The sequence below is a fragment of the Dermacentor andersoni genome, chromosome 10 (assembly GCF_023375885.2).
Source record: "Dermacentor andersoni chromosome 10, qqDerAnde1_hic_scaffold, whole genome shotgun sequence".
NCBI lineage: Eukaryota > Metazoa > Arthropoda > Arachnida > Ixodida > Ixodidae > Dermacentor > Dermacentor andersoni.
Window position 1 is genome coordinate 76,615,873 of NC_092823.1, and position 24,806 is coordinate 76,640,678.

Consider the following 24,806-nt stretch of genomic DNA (forward strand, 5'->3'; position numbering starts at 1 on the left):
GAACGTTTGCTCCGCATACTCCTGAATATTGAGTGGCATTTCATTTACTGCTGCAACAAATAGGCAGTGCAACGTGTGGAAGGTTGCGTTATGGTTGCTGCGGAGTCTTTCAGGTGACTACTACTTAGGTACTGAATCAGACAGTGAAACAGTTGTTGCGTAAGTAAGCACTCAGCTCCGTACCCTAACTACCCTTCGACTCACTTGCTGATTAATGAAAATATTCTTACCTGTAAGTTGCTTGGATTGGGAACAACTTCATTTCCAAGGTCGTTGACAGAAACACGGTAATGAAAAGAAAGAGAAGAGCGAGGTAAATTTGATGCGCGTGTTTCTTCATAGATAAACAATGAGATTTGCACATAGTGACACATGTTACATACATAGCATGTGAGAGGGGGTACCGAGGGCCTCGATATTGTTGATCATGACCACATAAAGCCAGCAGAGAATGAACCCCAGGAAAGCATTAATAATAATAATAATAATAATAATAATAATAATAATAATAATAATTTTATTTCTGCCTCAAAAACAGACAGGGGGAGCTGAAGAAAAAAGCTGTCATAGATAGCTTGATTCGGCCGCAGCCCCAAAATACAATACAAATACAAATACCACTGTGGTTAAAATTCGAATGGAGAAAATAATGAAGAGTGAATAATGAAATGAAAGTGGACGAAAAGATAACTTGTCGCGTGTGTGAGCCGAACCCACAACCTCTGCATCGCGCGTGCATTACACTGCCAATTGAGCTACGCTGACGGCTTTCAACTGGTCCACTAACTCGGTTATCCGTATTAACTAAATCGGGCCCTACGATTGTTAGCCAGTGCCATTGAGAGCCATGTTGCGGGGATATTTCTCGCTCTTTCTATTTTTCTCTCTCTCTTTTGTTTTCCTTCTCTGTTCTCATACAAATCCACAGCCTGAGTTTTTTAGGAAATTGTATTCATATGTTTTCTTCTATTCTTCATTTCTGTAACCCCCCCCCCCTTATGTAATACCCCGACAGGGGTCCTTAAGGGAAATAAATGATGATGATGATAATAATTTGTTGCCCGGTGGCGTCACGTAACACATAATTTTAGAACAGCAGGCAAGACCTCGCACACATGATCGGGAGGTTGTGGGTTTGGCTCCCATCGGTGACACGTTATCATTTATTCGTCTGTCATTTTCCATTCATATGTAGCAATTATGGGTTCCATTCATATGTAGCAATTATATAAATACTCCAGGCGCATTTCTGTTGTCGTTGTCGCATCGATCTTTTGTATAAAGTCCAAGAGGGATGACAATGTGGTCCCCACGCGCGCTGTGCTGTATGTGCGAGCATTTCTATGGTACGAGCCAAAGCGTCTGGTGGTGAGCCGAATATCGCGGCTTAGTCTCGCGTGTGCCTCCCCGCTTTCCTCTAAAGCGGGAAGGGAACTCGCTGTCTTCCGTCGCACGCATGGTCCCGCAGGAATTCCTGGGAGGGGGCGGCGTTGTACTCCGCCAGGAACTGCGCATTCCACGGCCATGGCTGCGTTATCTTTAAAGCCGTCTGCAGAGTGTAGGTGTACCGACGTCTCAGAAAGCTCACAGCTGCATGGACACTGTGTTCTCGCCGCTGAGTTAGCGTTGAAGCGATAGACAGCACGAAGGCTACTTCGCTCGCTTGCCGCGCATCCGTGGCGGTAGTATTAGTTTCCACGGGCCCGTCCATGCTCTCCAGCGCATGAGTGCTACCGTTCTTCATAGGAGATGTTCAATAAATTGTCAGTTAGTAGTCAGCATCTGTCCTCTTCGCCTGGCTTCCTTTTTCGTGGCAATTTCGTTTCGTTTTGCTGTACTACACTTTCAAACTCCAATGACCCGAAATACCAAAAGTCAAGCGATATACTTTGACCGACACTTAACCGCGGACCGCGTGGCGGTCACTTCGGGAAAATCGATGCTATATGTGTTTTATGTTCCCCTGCCTATCAATTCAACTCCCCAGCGCAAGTTCCGGCCAGAATATCGATAACCGCCACGTCCGCCCTTCGACAACTCTACTTTACTAATGCTATTATATAAATGGTTCTTGTACATAGGCACAATGCCGCTACTGACGTCAAGTGCTCATTAACACCTTTCCCTGCTGCTGAAAGTTTCGAAAACCATGCAGCCCTGAGCTTTCTCGAAGAACAACTATGCCTCTCAGAGCACTTTGCCGTCATGCTAACTGTTCTTTCCGATACAGTGCCGGACACGGTAGGCAGAGTGGAGCAATACCTGCAGCTCCACCTCCAACGTGATGCCTCTGTCACGCGAGGTGTTATTCTCCAACACGTGAGAATCTCTCGTTCATCCTAATAAGAAATCCAAGGGTCGGATGCAAGTTACGTGAAGTCACGTGACACCCTTTTCCTCGCTGTTTGACGTGCTCGACGTGGGTACCATCGCATAGCTTCTTCGAAGAGTGTTCGTTTGATATCCATGTAACTATGATTGGGAATCACGACCGGGTGAGTGAAGAATACGTAAGGTCACGTGACAGCATTTCCCATGTGATTTGACGCTCCCTGTGTGGATACCATTGCACGGCTTTCCAGTTTCTCTTTCGTTATATATCCATGTCACCCTGCTTGGTAGTTACACCAGGGTTGGCTAAAGTTACGTGATGTCACGTGACTTTTCTGCGTATTCTGATGTACGCGAAGTGCGTTCCATCGCAGAAGTTGTTCGAAGCCCGGTCATTTGTTATCCATGTCAATACGGATATGAATCACGCATGGGCTAGCGAAATATACGTGAACTCACGTGACAGCATTTCCCACATGATTTGACGTTCGCTACGTTTGTACCATCGCATAACTTTTCCGATTCTCGTTCGTTTGATATTCATGTCGGCATGACTCGTAATTACCCCTGGGCTGTCTAAAGTTGCGTGGTGTCGCCTGATTCTTTTTCACGTAGTCGGAAAGTACACGACGTGCGTACCATCGCAAACCTTGATCGAAGCCCGATTGTCTGATTTCCATGTCAGTATGGTTGTAAATCACGCATGGGCCAGCGAAATATACGTGATGTCTCGTGACAGCGCCTGCCACAAGGTTTGGCGCTAAGTACGTGTGTGCCACCGCATAGCTTTTGTGATTCCCGTTCGGTTGACACCCATCTCTTTGTGTTCCTAAATCACATCTGGGCTTCCGATAGTTATGCAAGGTTACATAGCATCCTTTACCCTGTGGTCTTGCGTACCCTTTGTGGCTGCTATGAGAGAGCTTCTTCGAAGCCCGGTCGTTTTATATCCATGTCAGTATGGTTGGGGAATAGGAATATACTGGCGAATGTTACGTGTGATCCCGTCACGCCCTCTTCCATGTTACTTTAGATGCGGTACGTAGCTATATTAGCCGAGATTGTTCAAAGCTTGTTCATTTGATACCCACGCCAACGGGGCTTGTAGAAAACAAAACGATGAGATAAAACACGACGCTCTTTGCAGACACTTTTTATCAGCTTTAGAAATAAGCGGTTTGTTGCTAGATGCCCCTGTTTCAATGTATCCCAGCAAAGCCACCACATAGCTGCGCTTTGCAGGACCGGCTCAGGGCAATAATGAAGTGTCCATAATGATACCTTATACATATGATATAGCTTGCGAAAAGGGCACTTATGTTGCCGCATGACAATGCTCTTCAAGTATATTCAGTTATGCTTGGTTGGTTCAAAATTATAACATTTAGTCATTATTTCCAACTTCCCAGAAGACCTCCGCAAAGTCATCTTTACATTGGTATACATTCACTGGCGTTAAAATACGTGGCTAGTAGATCAAATTATTTAGCGCGGGGAATAAATTTGTGACAGCTGGAGTAAATGCAGTGACGGTTGCACGAAAATAGCTGGCGCTTAGAATCATTTGAGCAGGAAAGCTCGTAGAAGCATAGCATCATTACCATAAAATCGTTGCTCAGCTACCCTTCTCCAGCATAGCGACGCTCAACCGTACTTAGTCTGCCCACCTTATAGGATATATTGCGCTTTCCAACATTAATATGGAGCATTCCCTATGCCACTGGTCCAAACCTCTTGTCGTCTTTTCGATTCAATTAGCGTTCAGTGTCCTTGTGGTGCTTCTAACGCCGTTAACAGCTCGGTTTTGCCTATTCCCATAGCGGAATGGAATAAACTTCTCGAATTAGTCGTCCTTTATTGAACGCTATGCTGTAGGATGTGTTATTTATTTTATTCGCACCATGTATGTAATGAGTAACACTCACTTTTCTTGTGTTTTGCTTGTTTGAAGGTTAGTTTTTCAATTTTACTTTTATATACCAAGTTTTATGGAATTGTGCATTTGGCTCTGCCATGTGCATGTTGTAATATTTGTCCAAGTATGGGGGGGGGGGGTCTTCATTGACCCCTGTTTAAACACATGTATCCTTCTGGTTTTCAACAGCTTTTTTAACGTTTCAATATCTTCTTACGTGTCAAGTTTTTGTACCACTGGCCTACTTTAGTGCATTCTTTATATATATCTTCCAACCTATGTAGTCCTCTAAACAGGGGCCTGGAAGAGAATAATTAATGATGGTGAGGATAATTCGAGCTCGTTAGCGTCCAGTGACCGGCAAAAACGAGGGGTCTTCTCGAGGGCAGCTGTTGTATCCGCGTAACGGCCATAGGGCGTAATATAGTTGGCTGTTCGGGGGCAGCACGTCGAGGTAGTACCATGAACATTGAATACACCAGGACTCGCACAACACAGTGTGCCGAAGAAGTCGGTTGGCGGATGCAGGCTCCACGATGCGACGTCTCCGTGCGACTCGGCATGTCCGGAGTGCAGGGTGCAGCTGAATGTGCAGGCAGAAAGTATCAGGCGATTGGGCTTCCTGTATACAGCATGGAGTGGAAGAGGTGCGCAAAGTGGCTGGTGCGGCAGTGAACGGAAGCCACCTACACCACTTGTTGGCGAGTTTCAAGAAAGCATGGTGGTGTTGACAGTGTCGTCTGGGTCATACATGGCATGTGGCCGGGTAAGCGCTTCGCCGGCGCGAACAAAGCGGGGAAGTGGTTGGAAGATGTTGGCTACAGCCACTCATTGGGAGCACAGGCTGCAGGCAACGAGAATACGCAAACAGCCATGTAGTGGAGCCGGAAAACGCTACGCATGCATCACACGGATGTGAGTGAGTGGTTGTAGGAGTTTCTAATTATGCAGCCTAACGTTAGTCGGCGAAGACCGTGCAGGAGGGCTTCTCTGGGTGCGAAACGAAGAATGCTGACGTAGTGCGGTCTCGTCAATTGTAGATATCTTCGCCATAAAAGGGGGCACAACGTGGGAGGCATTACAGAACCTGACGCGCAGAACATCGACCTGAATGCCATGGCGAATGTTGCACCGTGCGCGAATAACATAGTAGGCGGCAATTAATGGACAGCTCCAACATAAAAACCGGATTTATGACGAGGGCGCGGAGTAGAGAGCACAAAGCCTACCGATACAAGGTCGTCAAGACATAGGGGATGAACAAGCGTCGCTGGGGGTCCGACAAGTGAATTGGTCATCATGAACTTCTCTTGCTGAAAAGAGCACGTGTCAATCTTGATGTTTCCGCGTAGCTAGTGATGCGCGGTGAAGTTACCTGGCAAGGCCAAGCGGCCAGTACTCGTTAGCAGTACGTTGCAGTACGTGGCAGTGTATTGTTAAAGTAAACAGTGGTCTTTTTGACTGTACTGCAAGTAGATTGCTGAGGGTGAGCCACGATGCTTGCTCAGGACTTGCATGCATTGAATGGAGAGCATCCAGCACTTGCACTGCACTTCGCGCTGATGGAGCACGCACATTATTTGAGAGTATTCGAAAAGTATTCATCAGAGACCGGACAACTAGCCTCTGAAGCACTCTCGCGGTCATGGTGAACGAAGTATCGAAGGTTTGTGGCAACGTGATATCTTGGTAACTGTAACAAAATAAAGCAAGACACCTCCGTAAGAGTTTGTTCTGTATATTGGCCGCTATGACAGCAAGAGGCATGGAGATCACTTGTGGGGCCAAGGATCATATAGTCCCGACTTCACGCCAGCAATAAGTATTTTTCTGACGAAGGGTAAATTCTGGCTATGGGTTAGTTAGCATCATTTGCATACATACATAGTTGCACTTCGTGACCCGACGCTTAGGCCCGGATTCTGAAACACTCCTTTCCTTACTAAGGATGTCTAACACGCTGTAAGGCGACCTGCCGTCAATTCTGGAACGTACCTTACTAAGGGGCACTAAGTTAGGGCCTCCTTGGTGCTTCCCCGCGCTTAGGGAGCCGGAATGCTACCTTCGTGCTTCCCAACTCTGCTCCTCTAACTGAACGCATGCTTCTTCGCACGACTTTGTACGCGGTACGCTCGGCTAGAACAGGTGCCGTACGCAGCCAAGGCCGCGGTAGCCAGCCGCCGTGTATTAACGTCCAGTTTCGTTCTGCGGACCGCGTTTTGTGCCATATCTCTTTGATTTTGTGAAAAGCGAGCGGCGAGAATGACAGCCTTGCGATATTTATCCGAAGACGATAGCTTCGAAAACTATGCACGGTTTCTTCGACGAGCAATTCAACTTCTTTACGGGACTGTGTACAAGCCTCCGCCTTCGACTCCAGCCCGGCGCCTGATTGACAGGCAGAATCCATTGGAATACTACGACGAGGTGGACTTACTAGCCCGATAACGTTTTTCCAAGCGACCTGCTACAGCCATACGGGCAGAGCTGCAACTGCATTGTAACACTGACAAAAAAGGAGAGCCGCTGCCTGCTCTCTTGAAGGTCCTCATCGCACTTCGTTTTTACGGAACGGGTGCCATGCAAACTGTTGTAGGCGACCAAGTGTGTGTATCCCAACCCTCTGTGTGCCGATCTATTTGGGAGGTGACACATCTGATATGCCAACGTCTGTATCCCAAGTACGTTCGGCTGCCAAACGCCAGTGAAGCGAGGGTAGTCATGACCAGGTTCTATTCAATCGGACGATTCCCTGGGGTTACTGGGTGCATCGAATGTATTTATATACCCATTAAAATCCCGGTGGAGACAACACAGAAGTCTTCCGAAACAGGAAAGGGGTATCCTCGGCAAATACACACACACACGAAACAAACCGTACGCAAAAAAATGAAAGCGACGCCTGAGCAACCGAACTCAGATGCTGCCATAGTTGCTAGACTGAGTTTTCGTTCCTGCCATATGCATCATTCTTGAACTATTTTTTACGTTATTAACAAAAAAAATGGACTTTATGCCCCGGCATAGAATAGAAATGCATTTTCAACAGTCCGGGCACTTTACCATGGCAATTCATTACAGATATTTTACAATTTTTTGTAAGTTTTCTCGAAACCAGAAGCCTCTAACGTTACACTTCCTTTGGTGAGGCGCTCCTTCCGCAGGGAAGGTGAAAAGCAGCTTTTAGAATTCGCGGTGGCCTTCCGAAGGCCCCTAACGTTTAAGTAGCATGGAGGACTCCTTGCGGAAGGTGAGGAGCATTTCAGAATCCGGCCCTTAGACAATAAAAATTGAGATTGGCACGTAGGAAAATTGTGTTTCGTGAATAACGGCCGACTCGATGAAGACAATGGCTAAATATCAGTCGTGGCTTTCAGCTACTACCAGGTGCCGTTTATGCTCAAACAGGTTTTGAAAGCTGAGCTAAAAAAATAGTAAATATTGGAGGACGAAGATTACGTTGAAACGAAAATTAATGATCGCTAAATCTCTAGAGAATCTGTATATCACGTTGTCCTGAACAGTTCCTGAAGCCAACATGCCGCTAATGCCAATGTTTCTACGTGTTCTCTAGCCTCTTTCCAGTAAAAATCGAGGTGTGACTTTAACATAAGATTCAGCATTAATATAACTAGTGGAATGGTCTGAGTAGGCACATTTGTCTAGTCTAAATATTTGTGCTCTTAGGATGGCTAAATAACACTAGCGGTGTTCGAGGTAAATAAGTACTTTTTTAGAGCTAAAGTATCATTTGAACAGTTGAAAAGACCTGCTATAAATTTGTGTTGCTTTATTTGCCCAAGTAAATTTTCGAGCTGTGTAGTTTTGCCGGCTTTGAGGAAAGCATAAAGGCGATAAATGATATGGACGATATTGCACGTTCCGGAGGTAGGCAATTAAGAAAGGGAGATATTAGAAGCGTTTTACATTGCTAGGTTTGAGGGCACGTGCATTAACTGTTCGTCAGTGGTACTTGCCGACGAAGAGATTCCATCTCGAACGCGATAGAGAGTTCTGGACGGGATGGTGGTACTATTCGTTTTCCTTGCATATAAGGCCTGTTTCTTCGAACAAAATTTTGTTGAAATTTAGAACCTGTCCGCCGCACATTTGCTTTCCGACCTCGTCGCTTTAGCGTTTTTTTATGTTATATAAGTTAACTATTTTTGATAAAATTGATTGAAGTGCCATCATGTCTGTTATACGCATGATTACAAGATGTTCAACCACCGCGATGGCTTAGCGGCTATGATGTTGTGCTGCTAAACACGAGGTCGCGGTATCAAATCCTGGCCCCGGCGGCCACATTTAGACGGGGGCGATATGGAAAACGCGCGGAGCCGGTGCATTGGGGGCACTTTAAGATTTCCTTGTGGCCAAATCGATTCCGAGTCTCTGAATACGCATGCCTCATAATGAAATCGTTATTTCGGCACGTCGAACCCCAGCAATCAATTACAAGATTTTCTCTTTAGAGCTATTTCCGAAGAAGACCTGAACGAGTAGACGAAAACAAGAACAAAAGACCTGAACAATGTGACCATGGTATCATTTGCTCTTCAAACGCATTGCCAGCGTTAGATGTCTTGCCTTATTCGCCCGACAGCTGATCAGGTCAGTTGTTGCGCCCAGTATTCGTCGGCCTTTTTTAAAAACACGGTTTATATCCCCATATATCCCGTGCCCAAACGTGTCCTGATGTCACTTGTTTAGTAATTTGCATGCGCCAATCGCACCGTACAATTAAAATAGGAGTTTACAGAATCAAACACATCTTGCTTTTCCCAATAAACTATGCAATCTCTTTAGAGACTACGTTTCCTCTTGATGAAATATTGTGACACTTCTAACACCGGTTGTACTGTGTTTAAGCAAATGCGTAGCGCACATGTAGAATGGTCCAGGTGGGTGCAAGCAGAACGTGCTGGTTCAGTAGTTGATGCGTTCATAAAGGTACATACCTTTATCAAGACTTCCATAAGTGTAGATGAATGTATGTGGATCACCATGCAAACGCGACTGTGAAGAAAAGCTTCACATTGAAGAATGCACTCACAACGAAAACCATTTATCACTTTGTATTGCAAATGCTTTTTAAGACTTCATCACAACAACAGATGCAACGTATTTGTGATCACTGAAAGGCAAAGAAGTTCTCCAACAATGTCGTATAACTGATGATGCTTCTCAGCGGATTTTACATTCCCAATTATTCTAATCCTAACACATTACATATTTCTCTGCCACCCTCTACGGCGCCTTACGTCCTTCGAAAGCATGTATGTTGTTCTATAAAAACACGAATTGTGTACTCAGGGACTAATACGGCATGTCTATCGTTCTTGTAGTGTAATATCTATGTGAAATTGTGCTGCAATTACTGCTGCCGTTACTATGTCTCAAACTACGCCTATGATTCTGCGAGCTGAGATCAGCGGTAATGGTGCGCTGTGCTCGCGTAGTGCATCGTTATCATTCTCAACTTGAGATCGTGACTTCGCAAAAGTTCTTTTAGAACTGATACATTTTAAAGCACATACTGATTTGTTCTTCTGTGTCACTTCGGGTAAGGCCGTTATGATTGGTTTACACCATTCTAGATATGGCATTTGTGACAGCATATTAAAGTACTGAACCTTGTATATCTGTGTCTGTGACTATATGTGATATTGATCTTTTATGGTGACAACGCATACCATAATTGTCACCCAGCACCAGAATGACCATACCAGTCATTCAGCCAGGTAAACAGCTTTGGGTTTATCAATTTAGTTTCTATATTTGTCTCTTTTTGAACGCTAACATTTATAATTTATCTGAGTGCGAAAATGTTTTCCACATCTTTTTGTTAGCATACAGCCTTTAGCGCCTGCCTAACTATACAGATTATGAATAATCACTTCAAAATAATATATATTTTTTAAATAATATATTCATTAGAGCAGCACCTATAAACCGTAGTCTCGCAAAAAAGCTCCTAATGTTTCCACTAGATCTCCGTGAGACATACCAATATTTTTTTGAGTATGCACGAATTCCAAGACTCTTACCGCATTCTCTATACGTAACACAAGGTGTCGAAAATGTGCGCCGAAAGTACCCTTCTTTGCAGATGCATATTCTTTGTCCGTTACTGCTGCACGCTCTAGTTACTCCCGGGCACAGCCGTGAATACTCCTCGCCTTTATATTTGCAGTAGTAGCTTTCGTCATTGTCTTCGCTACAGACTGTAGAAGAAAAAAGAAAGCACAAAGTCTAACATTTTTTTTAAATAGTATCATTCTTAACTCTCCATTGATCAACAGCCTAGTGGTCAACAAGGCATGTCACAAGAGTAAGTATACCGACAACGCACTTGTCTCCGACAAGACCCTGACGAAGACAGGTGCTCTTGTGAAACGTGTTCTTACCACACTACAAGAGGACATACGTTAAAATGCAACAACATTTTCTTAAAAGGCCGGTAGTAAGCAGTTCGGCCGCTATACAAGACGTTACCACATGGTTTTACGAGTGGATTGTTTTCAACATAAAAAGCATGCAAGAATTACACAATAATGAACAAGGAAACACGCAGTAAAGAGGCAACCAAATTACAAATGAAAAATAGGACGGAAACACGGTATTAATTGTCAAGACTTACCACGGTCGCTAATGTCAACAATTATGTCCGATTGGTTGCTCCATATTTCCAATGGTGCGTGCGACTTCTGAGGAATAGACGATTCACAGTGCCCAAAAATGCGCTTGAATTTACGATGGTTGTGCAAATGTCGTAGAGTAAACTTATCAGAGATATGCGCTGGATGTGCGAGCGTTGGCTTAAAGTTCCGACCAAGCAATTTTTCAGTCCGACGCACTGAGTCGGAGTCCAGACAAGAGCAGGAAAAGCGTCCTGGTTAAAGGCAAGGCCGTAATGTCGCCTGTACTGGTTTTGCAATACAGTAAGGCAATGACGAGGACTCTGACGTGCCTCGTAAGCTATGGAGATAGCATTACGGGCATACGAATCAGACGAAGGGACGGTGGCGGGAAGGATGGCGCCGAATGGAGAGGTTGTGTCCGATGGCCAAAAAGGTGATGAAAGGGTGAAAACTCACATGCACGCTGGCGGAAGATAATGCAGGCAAATAAAGCGCTAGCGACGCAACGTCCGAGTCCGAATGGTCACAAGAAACATGTATGGATGTCATGTCACTTAGCCTCCCGTTTAAATATTTGGTCAGTCTGTTGGTTTATGGGTTGTAATTCATCGTAAAGTTGTGTTTTGTCATGCAGGAAAAAAAAGAAAACTCGATTTCTCATGCTCTTCGAGAGGTGATCGATAACTCTGCAGAGAAATTAGCAATCGCGGTCAGGTAGTGGATCACGATCGGCTCCGTGATGCAGGACATCTTTTAGTAGAAACTCTTTGACGTCCTCAGCACAGATTGTCCCGATAGTGCGCGTGATTGCGTATGAGGTAGTATGGTCCGTAGCAACGACAGTGTAGTGGTTCTAGAAGCAGACGCAGGAAATAAAAGCGTACGTAGAGTGTGTTTACCAAACGATCGAGCATCTGACAAGATAGCCGAGAGCAAGTGCAAGATCAAAGCGTCCTCTTCATTGACACTGCTCTAGATGTCTCCAACTCTCAACTTTTTAGTTTTTTCGCATTTACTTACACCGGGAATACTGGGATCGTGTCAGGAAAACTACCAACAGCGTTGGCTTGAAAGGCGTCATGACCACAATGATGTTCACTGACAACAGCTGTGGTGACGAAAACAACAGCGACAGCTAGAGCTAAAATCGGAAATAGAGTATAACACAATACGATAATGACGTGTTTAATAAAGGGACGCAAAATGACAATATTCATGAAAATCTAGAGCATAGAGAGCCAGCAAACGAAATAACAATATAGGTAAAAAGTTGCAATAAAATATTGTACTTTCAAGCGACAGTAATGTGATACATTGTGCAGAGGAAATACAAGAACGCTGTAAAAATATGGATGGCATAATAACACCACGGCATAAAAACACTCAAAGTGGATTCAACGAGACAAGACATCTGGGTAAGCGTTATTTAGTAACACTGTCCCAGCTCTTACAAATGTCTGCCTATTGCATTTTATGCACTGTCTCGTAAAGACTTTTTCCCTGTTTGAGATGTGAGTGCATCTCAGTTAATATTTACTGAAGTTACCTTAATAAGAATAAATGGAGGATTGTGTGGCCGCATCGATAGCTATTTCTGGTAAATTTGATGTACTGTGGTACAGGCCGACGAAGCATGCGTGATCTCAGGTTTTTTCGAGTTGGCAATTTCTTGGCAGTAGCTTGCGATTAGAGGTTCGTTACCCAATGTAGTCGCATATGAGTAGGTGTATGAAAAAATTGTTAAAATAAATTACATTAAAATGTTCGAATAGACATTGTATGCCAGATCTCTAAGGAAGCCGGTGGTTTTCCGAAATAAAGTTGTGTACTACTACTAGTGTACCCAATATCAGCAATAGTACCAAGTCCTTTTATTTGTGAAATATGCTGTTTATTGAGATTTGATTCGCTGATTGTGCCCCGTATTATGAATGTGTGTAATAGGTGAGACTAAAACAAACAGTTGTAAATCAAAAGCTTTGTGTTTATAGGTAGAAAGAAGCCAATCTTATCGACTACGCCCCACACATTTAAGAGCTTTGCATGTAGGTTCTAAACATGCATATTTTAGGAAAAGCGTTAAGTATATGTCAGTCCTAAAGTTTGAATATAAGCTTCCCAGGGAATTAACTTACGGGCAATGCATCCGCGTGTTTATGGCTCGAAGCATAACGGCTTTGTTCTTTTTTTTATTAATTGGGAGTCACTTATGAATGGTCAAGCCGTCAAGTTCATTAAATATGTCGTAACCTAAGCAGGTTATTTTGTCAGCAATGGCTGCGATTAGGGCGAGGGTGGCATCATCAGCCCACAAAAAGTTAGCACCAGAACACTATTCGGCCACATGTAAATCTTGCCGAGAAACGGTGGACCTGGATCACATTATCTGGGCCTGCCCTCGGACATCCCGACAAGCTCGAAAAATTAAGGATCGGAAGCAGTGGGAGACCGCGTTGCACAGCTCAGCCCCCGAAGACCAACTTTTGGCCGCCCAGCAGGCCGATGATGCCGCCAGAGCACAAGGGTTTCTGGCCGCCATCTAGGCGGGTTTGCCCCCCCCCCCCCCCCTACCAATCTGGCGACTACAGAAATAAACGTTATTTCTCTCTCCCTCTCGGAGGTGATCTGCCCAATATCGCTAAGTGGCAAAATGATCAAAGTACTAATATCCTGCCTCGTGGAACCCCTGCACGAATGGATAGGTGGTTAACATTCATGTCGTTTATTATAATGCACTCTAAATAGTGCGTTAGAGTGTTTTTTTTAAGGTTAAGCATGGTAGCAACTATGCCGTACCTCCAAATTTTTATTGCACGACGAAATGGTTAAGCCTATAAATGCCTCACCATTGCATCATAATATCAAGTCTTAGCAGATTATAATCAAGTTTATCCAAGGCGTTTTTTTACGCACCGCTAGCATTGTCGAGCGCCCTGGGAAAAATCCTGACAATGCATTGGACAACTTGAGTAGTTTTCACAAAATGTAGTTTCCTTGAAGTAATTAATTTTTGATATTTTCAAAGAACATTCAACAAAACAATTTTAACCGGTGATTTGAAGAAAAAACGCATTTATTGCGATTTTTTATATTACTAGGCCTTTAGCTATTGGCGCCGTCGCGAACATTAGTGCTGGTGAATCTTTACACACTGCGCTATTTTAGACTGATTGCGGTGAGCCAATGCTCTGAGTTGTCGAATGTGTGTCGTGCGGTGAAGCAATACGATATTGCGTTTACTTCTTTGTATTCTATTTTATAGGAAAAGCAGATTGCATATGCCATCTCTGTACTGTCATCATGAGGGTCATCATGCGTGATTACCTTGTAGAGAATATGAGTTGGAATGTCATTAAAAATCACTGTTCGTGCTTAACCCTGCCTCTCGCAACCACCAGTCTTTGTGAACGTGCAAAAGATTGATAGTTCACCGGATGTATAAAAAGGGAGAGTGGTCAGGCAAATAAATCTACGGAGGTTCCCCCATTAACAAGTTAGTTAATTCGCTTTCAATGGCGCAAAAGCGGCTAAGATGGTGCTGCTGGAGCCACAGGTTATTGATAAACCAAAAGTTAAGGCAGCGAAAGTAGAGTCTGTACCAAAAAGGGGTTTCATGTAAACAGTTCAACAAGTTAGTGAAAGGCACTAAAGGTGTGTGTAAGTTATACAGATTCTTTAAAAGCTTCCGTCTCTGTGTTTCAATATGTAGGCATCTTATAACATTGCGCATTACTGTAAGCGGTTGATGGCACTTCTCGCAAGTTGGCGGGTTTCTTTTGGAAGTAGACAATTAAGTGTCAGGTGTGTATGCCCAATTCAAAGTCGACATAGAATCACCTCATAAAAGCTTTGCTGGTGACTGCACGACTTCCCCGCGCCAAGCAAGGGTTTAGTTGTGTATAATTTCCTATTCACCCAAGAATCCCATTCTATTTACCAATTTGATGTCAGGGCCTTGCGAACCGCTCGGATAGCGTCTTTGTAAGGAAGTGTTGGGCGCGTTATGCCTTTGTGCACTGCCATGGACGCACATCTATCTGCTGCTTCATTCCCTGGTATCCCAACATGGCTTGGGACCCAGCAGACGCGCTATAATGTGAAGCTATTCCAAACTTTCCTATTCCAATTCTGCAATCAGCCCTCCCCAACTGGTCAAAAACGTTTTTGGACCACCCTCATTTCACCTGTCTGCCACGCGACGTCACGAAAACCGCCATAGCTCCCCATCTGATATAACGTGCACACACTGATTATGCATGACTTCATTGAACAAAAAAAAAATTATTTCTGACTTGTCGCCTTTCGCCATTGGCGCTCGGCTATTGCTCAAAAGTTGCCAGGCTCCACCCACTTCAGCTGCCTGTCACGCGATGTCACAAAACCGCAAAAACTCACCGCGTCAAAGTGACATGTACTCGTTAAAGATACATTGATGTGCCGAACAAAAGGGAATTTTCTTCTGAATAGCCGCAGGCTGCCCCGTTCCGAAAGGAAGAAAAGATGGCTGCCGCCGATCGCACGTTTACCACCTCATTCTGCCAACTCTTCTTTGCTGAGAGTCAATTTTAGCGTTATTCTTAAGCTTCCGTTGCATGCCGCCGCGATTTTCGACCAGCCATCGCATGCTAAGTAAGGGAAAGCGGACCAATCGCAGACGCCGGCACCACCCACTTTATCCAGTTATCGATTTTCAGTGCAGTGGCTCGGCCTCATCGAATACCTCTCCACTTGAGGGCGTTCCTCGCCTGTTATCAGCAAATTAAATAAGACAAACTGCTCAGTCTAGGCAACGTGATTCGGTTTTCAAGCAAACGAAAGTGACCTCCTATGAACGCGGAGAGCGTTTGATTGGTCTGTTCAGACAACCCAGTGGGTGACCGCTCGATGCTTGCGTCGGCGGTTACGCAAATTCGACGTCGGGAGATTGGAATAAAACACATTGGATTAGTTTTACGTTATGGGGCCCAGGATCGTGTGATTCTTCCATATTTATTATAGACCACCATGTTTCAAATATCAGCGAGCAGAGGTTGACACGTGGAATATACGTTTACAGCTCTGCGTGCACTTAACGAGTCAGTATATATGGCAGCATTTCTCTTTTTCTTGGTAGTAATTTTTTTACTACCGTCCGTATTGAATAAACTTCGGCGGTAAAGAATGAGTCAAAATGATTTATCCGATTGTTATTTTCCCAATTATTCTTTACGGTTTCAACACCCACGTATTCTTGCGTTTTAGAACCATTTGTGTAAAATTCTCTGTGATATTTACATTAGTCTCCAATAGCGCGGAACTGTTGCATGATGTGTTATTGTAGGTTCTCTTTTTTCTTCAGATGTGTTAGTCTCCAGTCACATAACCGTGTAAACTCGCATCATGGAGCGAGTCTTCGTGGTCTCTGAGAGCATGCTGCACGACCTCATGAGGAGTATTATGAGTTTCACAGTGTTTCTCATGTCCTGAGATAACTGGCCGAATCATGTTCGGTTTATTTGTCTAGTGTACCCGTGATTTGCGCTGTGTTGCTATTTGTAGCATATATGGGGTGGTGATGACCGAATTCCCAGTACAAAGGAAAGTGTAAGTAGTGCTCTACAGTGCCGCAATGAAGGCTCATTGGAGTCGACATACAAACTTTGGACATGCGTTGTTCTATAGCCGCTCTCGAGCCGTAGACCAACATTATGAATCGGATGAAGCAGTTTAACGTAAGATTACCTAGCTGCACCATAAACTTCACTACCGTAGTCCGGGATGCTACGCACTATAGAGTTGTATATACGTAGCAGGCATGTTTGGCCAGATGCCCAGTGCTATTTATAATAATACCTTGATAGTAATTAGTACGTTATTTGCCTGAAATTTTGTTGTTTTAATGTGGGCCAGGCTGTTGTTTTGCGTCAAAAGTTACGCTAAAAATTTGTTGTCTGTGACCAGCAGCGATGTACCATCTAATGTCGGAACTGCATTACAATGTAACCCTCGCTTCTGGGAAATGAAAACTGTAAAATTTTGGGGTTTGAAAAACGAAAAACATTTATGTTAGTCCTTTGTACGAGATCATTTATCATTATTTGCAGCTTTCCTTCGCAGATGGGTAGATTTCTGGGGCAGCGAGCCTCATAAATATCGTCGATATCTATTGAGTGCATAGCAGAGGATGGAATGATTTTATTAAGGCAGTTCATTTTGACTATAAAGGGTGTTGAGCTGAGAACTCAACCTTGTGGAACACAATTTTCTTGTGTAAATGTGCGTGAAGGTATTGTGCAGACACGCCACCATAAATGTTGTATTTGGCATGAAATTGATAGGCAGTTTATAGCATTCTGCCCCGAATTCCCAAGTCAACTCGGTCTCACAAAATACCATATCGCCACGTCGTATCATACGCTTTGTCTTAATCGAAGAAAACCTCGAGACATTGTTGTTTATGCAGAAACGCGTCACGTTTTTAATGTTTTAGTCGGACGAGATGGTCTGTGATGGACAACCTCTTTTGTATCCTCCCAGTTGCGTGCCTATAAGGTGTCTCGATTCAAGGCTTAATGTGAGTCTTATGTTTATAATGGTCTCATACGCTTTCGCTAGAAAACTTTATAGTACAATGAGGCTGCAGCTGCTTGGAGATGCTGCGGGTTTACTAGATTTTAGAAAAGGCACTGGTACTGCATTTGTCCACTCTGTAGGCTCTACCCCAGACTACCATATCTTGTCGAAAATTGAAGTGCTCTGCCGATGCTTGAGGTAGGTGTGTCCGCATTGTGCAGGGGACACGATCAAGACCTGTTGCCGTTTATTTACTGGGCGAAAGAACTGTGTTCAATTGCTATATTTTGAGGGGGTTATCAAACAGTTCATTTTATGCACCGGTGGTATGCAGCCTCTGTTTCTCGACGGACAGTTTTACCACTTGTTTTTGTGTCTCACTTTTATTAGCGCGCCTCCGCTGGTTCTTTTCGCGACTTTACATTCTTTTGAAATCTTTTTCCACGTGGCACTTCGTCACAAAGGTAGAGGATAGCTCAGCCATACTTGTTCCTTCAATATGTAAGACGTGTTATCGCGGGAAGTTGCCTATCTCGGTTCGGAGGGTAAATTGAAAAGTTGCAGACATGCGACCTCTTTCCAAGGGCTGATCTGGAAGTCGCTGGAACGCTTCAGCCATAACGTGCTTTCGAAATTCGGCGGCGGTGGTAGCCACGCACCACCAAGGGCAACAAAGGGACGCTACAGGTTCCGAGAAACCTGCAGACGCCAGCTACATACACTAAATATAACCTAATGTATATACCCAAAACTGGATGGACTACGCACGGTGAACCTTTACCGCCCGGAAATTTCGAAGCAAGAAGTGAAAAGTAGATAGGAAAGATGAAACGGCTAGACAGAAAGACAAACATTGGAGAGGAGTACAGGAAAATGTGACTGCTGATTTTCTGAAGATTGCTAAGCCTGGAGGCACCGTCTGTGTGAAGCGGAGCCAAAGAGGTGTGTTGCCTGAGACGAGGGGTCTTAAAGGCCCGAACACCCAGCGTCCTTTCCGCCGACACGGCTAAGCCACGCACGGTTATAAGCGGGAGGGTCCAACCCTCATGCGCTCGGGTAGGTGGTGTCGTCGAACACCAAACTCCTGCTGGCGCAGACACCCCTACGGGGCCAACTTAGCTATGCTATTATTTGATTAGCCTCCTGGTCACCCATTTCGGATCAAAGAATAAAAAATGTAGTTTTACATATGCTCCCGAAATGACTTCATGTTCTGCACTTCAACGAAACTACAGCTGCTTAAAGGTATTGCACTATGATTTACGCAGTCAGAACAACGTTTGCAGTGAAACAACACCTTTTTTAATTTCAGTGATTGCCACAACGTAGCATAATAAGCTTATGCGGAATATGTTGTCGGCTTGCATTCATGGATGAATGCAGAGTCCTCTGCAATTACGTATGCGCACTTGCCCTGACTAGAGGCCTCCTCCTCTTAATAAAATGCTCATTACCAGACGCAAAATATTGGTTAGGAAGCATAACATTGCGGTGATATTCCAGTGTATGAGAGGACATTGTTATTATTGATGTTATTATTGCATTCTTATAGCAGATAAATGGTTTTCGTTTTGTCAGAAGTCAGTAGCTTAGTATATAATATTACCATTCAGGTATAAGGACCAACGATTTAGTATTTAAAGAAAACCGTCTGTACAGCACACGAGCAGATGTTTACCCATATTGGTACTGCAGGGCACGTGGACATTGCGTAGTGTAAGAGGATACTATGTTGAGATGTACCAAGCTACATTCTGCTTCATATGTGCAATACGATAATATATCGAATGAATAGAAAGGGCACAAACGGACTGCCTTCTGAAGCAGTTCAAGCATTTGGCTGCACTCAGCAGGTGTCGTATGACGCCGGCACGGTTGGGCCATCTCTCTTGCCCTCCGCCACCTCACCGCAGTAAGTGGCCTATAATCAAATATAAGTGCTTTTTCCTGGGAGTGAGTATACGCTTTCTTACCATTTTGGTGTGTTTATTGGACTGACATTTTTACACTGAGATATTTTACTACAGGGCGCGGGCCTGGTATTTCGAAAGCTCAGTCAAGGCAGCGAGTTTCAATAACTGCCACAACAGCGGGCGTCATGTCCAACACGTCCACGGCAGAAGCAGATAGGTCTGTCATCATTAGGGCTCCAAGCATGCGGGTCTCGATAATGAGGATGGGCTATAAACTTAGTGGTAGATCTAGTACGCTGGGTGATTGGTAGTGGGGTCTGTTGAACCGGCAATATAAGTGCAGTCCGATGTTAGCAAATTTCTGCTGTAGTACAACGGTCTGAATCAGGGATATTATTGCGTGGGAACCATCTGGAGCGTGAACCTGAGAGGGAACTGCAGAGGCAGTTTCAATGCCCCGTGGACTATACGCACAATACTGAAGGATGCAGTTGACACGGGTGGGAGAAAAAGGTCCTCATAGGTAGTTGCAACCGTGTTAGGCAGACGAGAAAAGTGGTAAGCGAATCGACGGCCTTTGGCTTCTTCAATATGACGGCATTCAGCAATAATGTACTGAATTGCCGAAGAGTTCTCGAGGACGAGGAGAGTAATCATGTCGCCCACGATTAATTTCATGATGTGAGCGACCTTTCCAGCTTAGGAATCTTATCGTTAGCCTTGACACAAAGCGCAAGCACGTCCTTAATATAGATCACATACGACTCAGTGCAAGTCTCAACTCGGCACCCTATTTATTCCTGCGCAGCACGCTAGTGGTCCACAGGCTTGCCAAACAAATCAGTGAATCTTTGTTTATAAAGTCACAGCTGGTGAATTTCCTCTTCGTGGGTCTCATACCAGACGCGTGCCGTTCTCATGACGTAAAAGTTCAAGTTAGTGAGCATGACGGTCTGGTCCAAGTGATCGCTCGCTCTCATCCATTTGTATAGTTGAAGCCAATCTTGTACTTCAATGCTACCACGGGCAGAGAGCTCCTAAAAAAACTGGGGCATAAAGAAATTCAAAGGGAAGAACAAAGAACGGCAAACCTACCCGATGAGTATCGCAGTACCATCAAGGTAGGGTCCCTGCCAAGAAACATGGACCCGAATTTACACACAGCCAGGCGGAACGCTAGGGCAAAGTATGTAGAAAAATACCTAGCAACCAAGGCGAACACGGTATACACGGACGCCGCGGTATATCCTCGAGAACGAAGGGAAAAAGAACAAAGAGTCGTCGCGGCAGTAATAGGCTCGGACTATAGGGAAATCGCTTGCGCGTCGGCACGGGATTGTACGGTAACCGAGGGAGAGGAAATGGCTGTTGCTCTAGCAGCTGTGGAGGGCTACCGCACAAATAGATCCCTTATAATTCTAACAGACTCCAAGGAAGCATGCCGAAACTACATTAACGGCAGAATCGGTCTAAAAGCGCTCCAAATCTTCCTCCGCGCAGGCCAACAGAATAAACCCATTAGACACACCATCTTTTGGGTACCGGGGCACACTGAGATTGAGGGCAACCAAAGGGTAGATAGGATCGCTCGCGAGCATACAAACCGAGCGGACCTAAACAGAGATCCTGAGGACTTCATGACAGTGATCCCAACGTACTCTGACTTACTAAATTACCATAGAGGGACGAGGATCAGATATCCCCCGCCTCACAATACACTCACTCAAGAACAGGCAGTTTACTGGCGAAAGCTGCAGACAGGAACTTTCCCAAATTTACATAAACTATACAAAATGTTCCCAGGTCAATACAGGGACACATGCCCGTGGTGTGGCGCAATACCCACACTTTATCACGTCACATGGGAGTGCAATACGAATAAGGCATTCCACAAAATAGAAAATCCGAGTGCGGAGCAGTGGGAGAGCGTGCTCTCCAGCGGCGACCCTAGCCTCCAGCGGAGGCTGGTGGATCATGCCCGACGAGCAGCCACGCTCAGTGGTGCCCTGGAATAGGGGCGCCAACCATGCAGGCCGGAGATCGGCATCAACCAATAGAAGATGAAGACATCCGGCCCGACCGCTGAATTACTCTTTCTAGGGCATTAAAGTTTACTTCCTCCTCCTCCTCAATGTTATCCGTGCCAAAAACGTTCCCCGGTCGCGCGGTTGCGCTACGATAATGGTGGGCACGGATTGCGACCTGTCCGAAGCATTGGCCCTTGCGCTGTCAATGCCGATGCAGCCAAGGCACGCCTGCTGCGCAAATCCGTTGGGTGTCATGGAAAGCCCGCAACCACCACTAGAATGTTACGGGAAGAAGAGATGTAAAGAAAACTTACAGACTATTTACCGATGCCAAATTTGAGCGCCGTCCTAATGTGTTGTCATGTCACAATATATTGGCTGGCGCGGACAGTCTGTCTCGTGCGGCACGCTCTAAACGAGGCGAAATGTGGCGCGACTGCCTCGCTGATCGGAGATCGCGAGAGGCAGCCTAAGGTTGACGTGTGGGCAAGATTCACCGCAGCCGCCGCAAAGAGACCTTCGCTCATTCAGCCCTTTGGGGAAAAGATGACGCACGCTACTCTGGCGTCATATCATAGCCATCGTTACCGCAGAGTATGCCTTGCGCAGCGTTACGCTTTTCTTCTCAAGCTTTCGCGAGACCATGCCCCTGCACTTTCCGGGTGATGGTTCCACGGTACTCTCCCCGTTCACTTTCGTCCGTCCTTTGCTGTGCTCCGCGTTCACGCTGCTACGAGGTACGACACCGACGCTCGCCGCAGGAACGGGCGCCTAAGAGCGCCGATCTAATATATTTGCAGGGTATTTACAGGGCATTTACTGCCATAGAAGGTGGAAGGTGCTCCGCGCGACATCAGCGAGCGTCATCGTCTTCTGTACTGTCCTATGCTTTGTCTTGAGCTGTTCTTGGTAAAAATATTTTTCACAGTAACTTGATGCTTAAGTTTTAAATATGTGCGAATGCAACCATTTTAAGTTACAAGAAGGATGCCTTACAAGAAGGAAGCGGGCCACACGTCACAGGAGTAGAATCGTGGGGCACGCGGGTATTTCTACGCGTAGTGTTCCATCAGGTATCCTGGCACACAAGAAATTTAAGGGGGGAGGCATGTGCCTCGCGTGCCCACCCCCCTTGGGCTACGCGTTTGCTGCTTCTTCGCTGCACCATGCTATTTACTTTGGAGAACCAGCGTTGGAGTTTCCAGCTGAGAAGCAGAGCCCCCTTGTGGACATCGCGGCCGTTGTTTAGTCATACCAAAAAATGAGCGAGCCGTGTTACGGTGGGGGACGAGCAAATGCCTTAAACATCACAGCATCGTCATGAGAGCGAAGCAGTGTGAAATTCTCGAAGTGTAAGACTCGTAACTGTAGTGATAGTATAAATTGAAGTAAATGTAAGCGGACTATTTAAAAACGACCGGTTGTGTTAGAGGTCGTCTGTTTGAACTGCCATCGGATAAATTAATTTATATTTATTAATTAACGCCAACGTCATTCTATCAACTTTACCACCGCTTTGCCGCAGCGGGTATGCTTCAAACCTATTCCCTAGGTCAGCCTCCGAGGTAATGCGCAGGCGCTCCAATAAAATTACACCACGGAGGTTTGAGCCGCGTTTTTGTGTCGCAGATGTATAACCTACGAAGATGTACAAAAGGCATCCGCTGTCGGTGTTTTCTTCCATCGCATTTACCTGTGGGCTGCAATTGCGAAAATTCTGAGGAAGAATTGTGCGAATTTTGGAAGACCTGGTACAAGTACCTTTAGCGATAGAATGGTGTGGCGATATAACCGCCATACTGTGCATGTCATATAGCATGGCGTGGCATGTAGCATACATATTGCGACAGGCTGACGAAGACGTTTTAGGATTAGTCCGAAGAAGGCGATGCTTTTGACATTAGGCGCTGTCTACCACGTTCCCATAACAATATGCCTAAATGTATACCGAACCTCGCGGCGACGCCGGCGCCAATGGGACGACTACTGTAAGAGCTCACTTGCAGTGTTCATATAATTATTCCGGCAGTAATACAACGCAGCGACTCTGCACGGGCCCGTGGCCGCGACCAACAACACGAACATTGGTTATGCAGCTCTTTATAGGCAAACACATGTCTGCAATAGTAACGTGGAGCGTATCGTTAATTTTATTGAAAACCATGTCCACGGTGAAATATTTAACACCAAGTAGAGTTGCGATACAAGTCAAGTACACCTGCAGTGCATGATTACCGACGGCTCACGGCGAGCCAATTTGGCCGTGCACGATCGCAGCTGGCGGCGACGCACATATCAGCATGTCTCCTTCTGCATGTTAAATTACTGCGAATAGAGGGTAAAACGGCACCAGTAACGAAACATTGCTGTTTGGGAGCGCCGGCAGTTTCTTCTGAAGCGTCGTCTGCTGCAGATCTCATGTGAACCAATCAAGGCCAAGCGATGATATCGGTGGTGAGCTATCAGCGGCGGTAAGTGTACGGGCGACCCCAGAGCGTAGCGACGACCACTCCGTTGTCGCTGAATGCCTTCGTCGCTGTGTCACAGGGAGATCATCTGTGAGACAACGAGGTCTCACCGTTTTCCAGCAAGACCGCCATCGGTGTGCCGTAAGCAAACCACAAATGGAATGCGGCGAGTTGGCGTGTCGCTAACGGGGACGCATCTGCATGCCAAGGTAAAGTATTCTGGCCAGCGAAAAAGCAGATGAAGGGGCACACAAAGGTCGTCAACACCGAAACTACAGGCCGTTTTATTTCGCTATATCTAATGCTTCCCAACAAGGTAAAATATTTGCTTCAGAAGAAAAGGATCGGCTCTGGAGCTTGCCAACGCCCCATTACCCTTACCCTTTCCATTACTCAATCGACCTACATCTCAAATGCAGACTCCGATCCAGCATTGCTCGGCATCTGGAAGCTCTATATCATCGCATTCGCCTGAGCACCACCTATGAAAATGGCTTACGGTACCGTTTCGGTCAAGTAACAAGTACGCGTTGCAACAACTGTGGCTCAATTGAAACCGCGGCACATATTCCCTTTGAGTGTCAAGCGTATGCCGACCAGTGTGCGTTCTATGAACATTGCTTACGTTCACGTACACAGAGACCTTTATAATTTCACCGTGTCTGAGGCCCTTTATCCTGCCTCACGCAACAGATGCGTGCGATGAATTTTTATTTACATACTCAGAAAACATTGGTCAACTCAACAAATTATACTTCTGCTTGGTCACCCTTATGAATGTACGTTTGACACAGAGAATTGTGTCACCTCATTGTAGTACAGTACATACAATGAAGGAGTCTACCATTGCACGCCGTTACCCATATTTCAAAACAACACAGTGCCCATTTTTTAAGCTAATCCATTCTTTGCGCCTCTCTCCTTTTGTCTTCCTCAGCGCGATTCTCTTCCTTGCG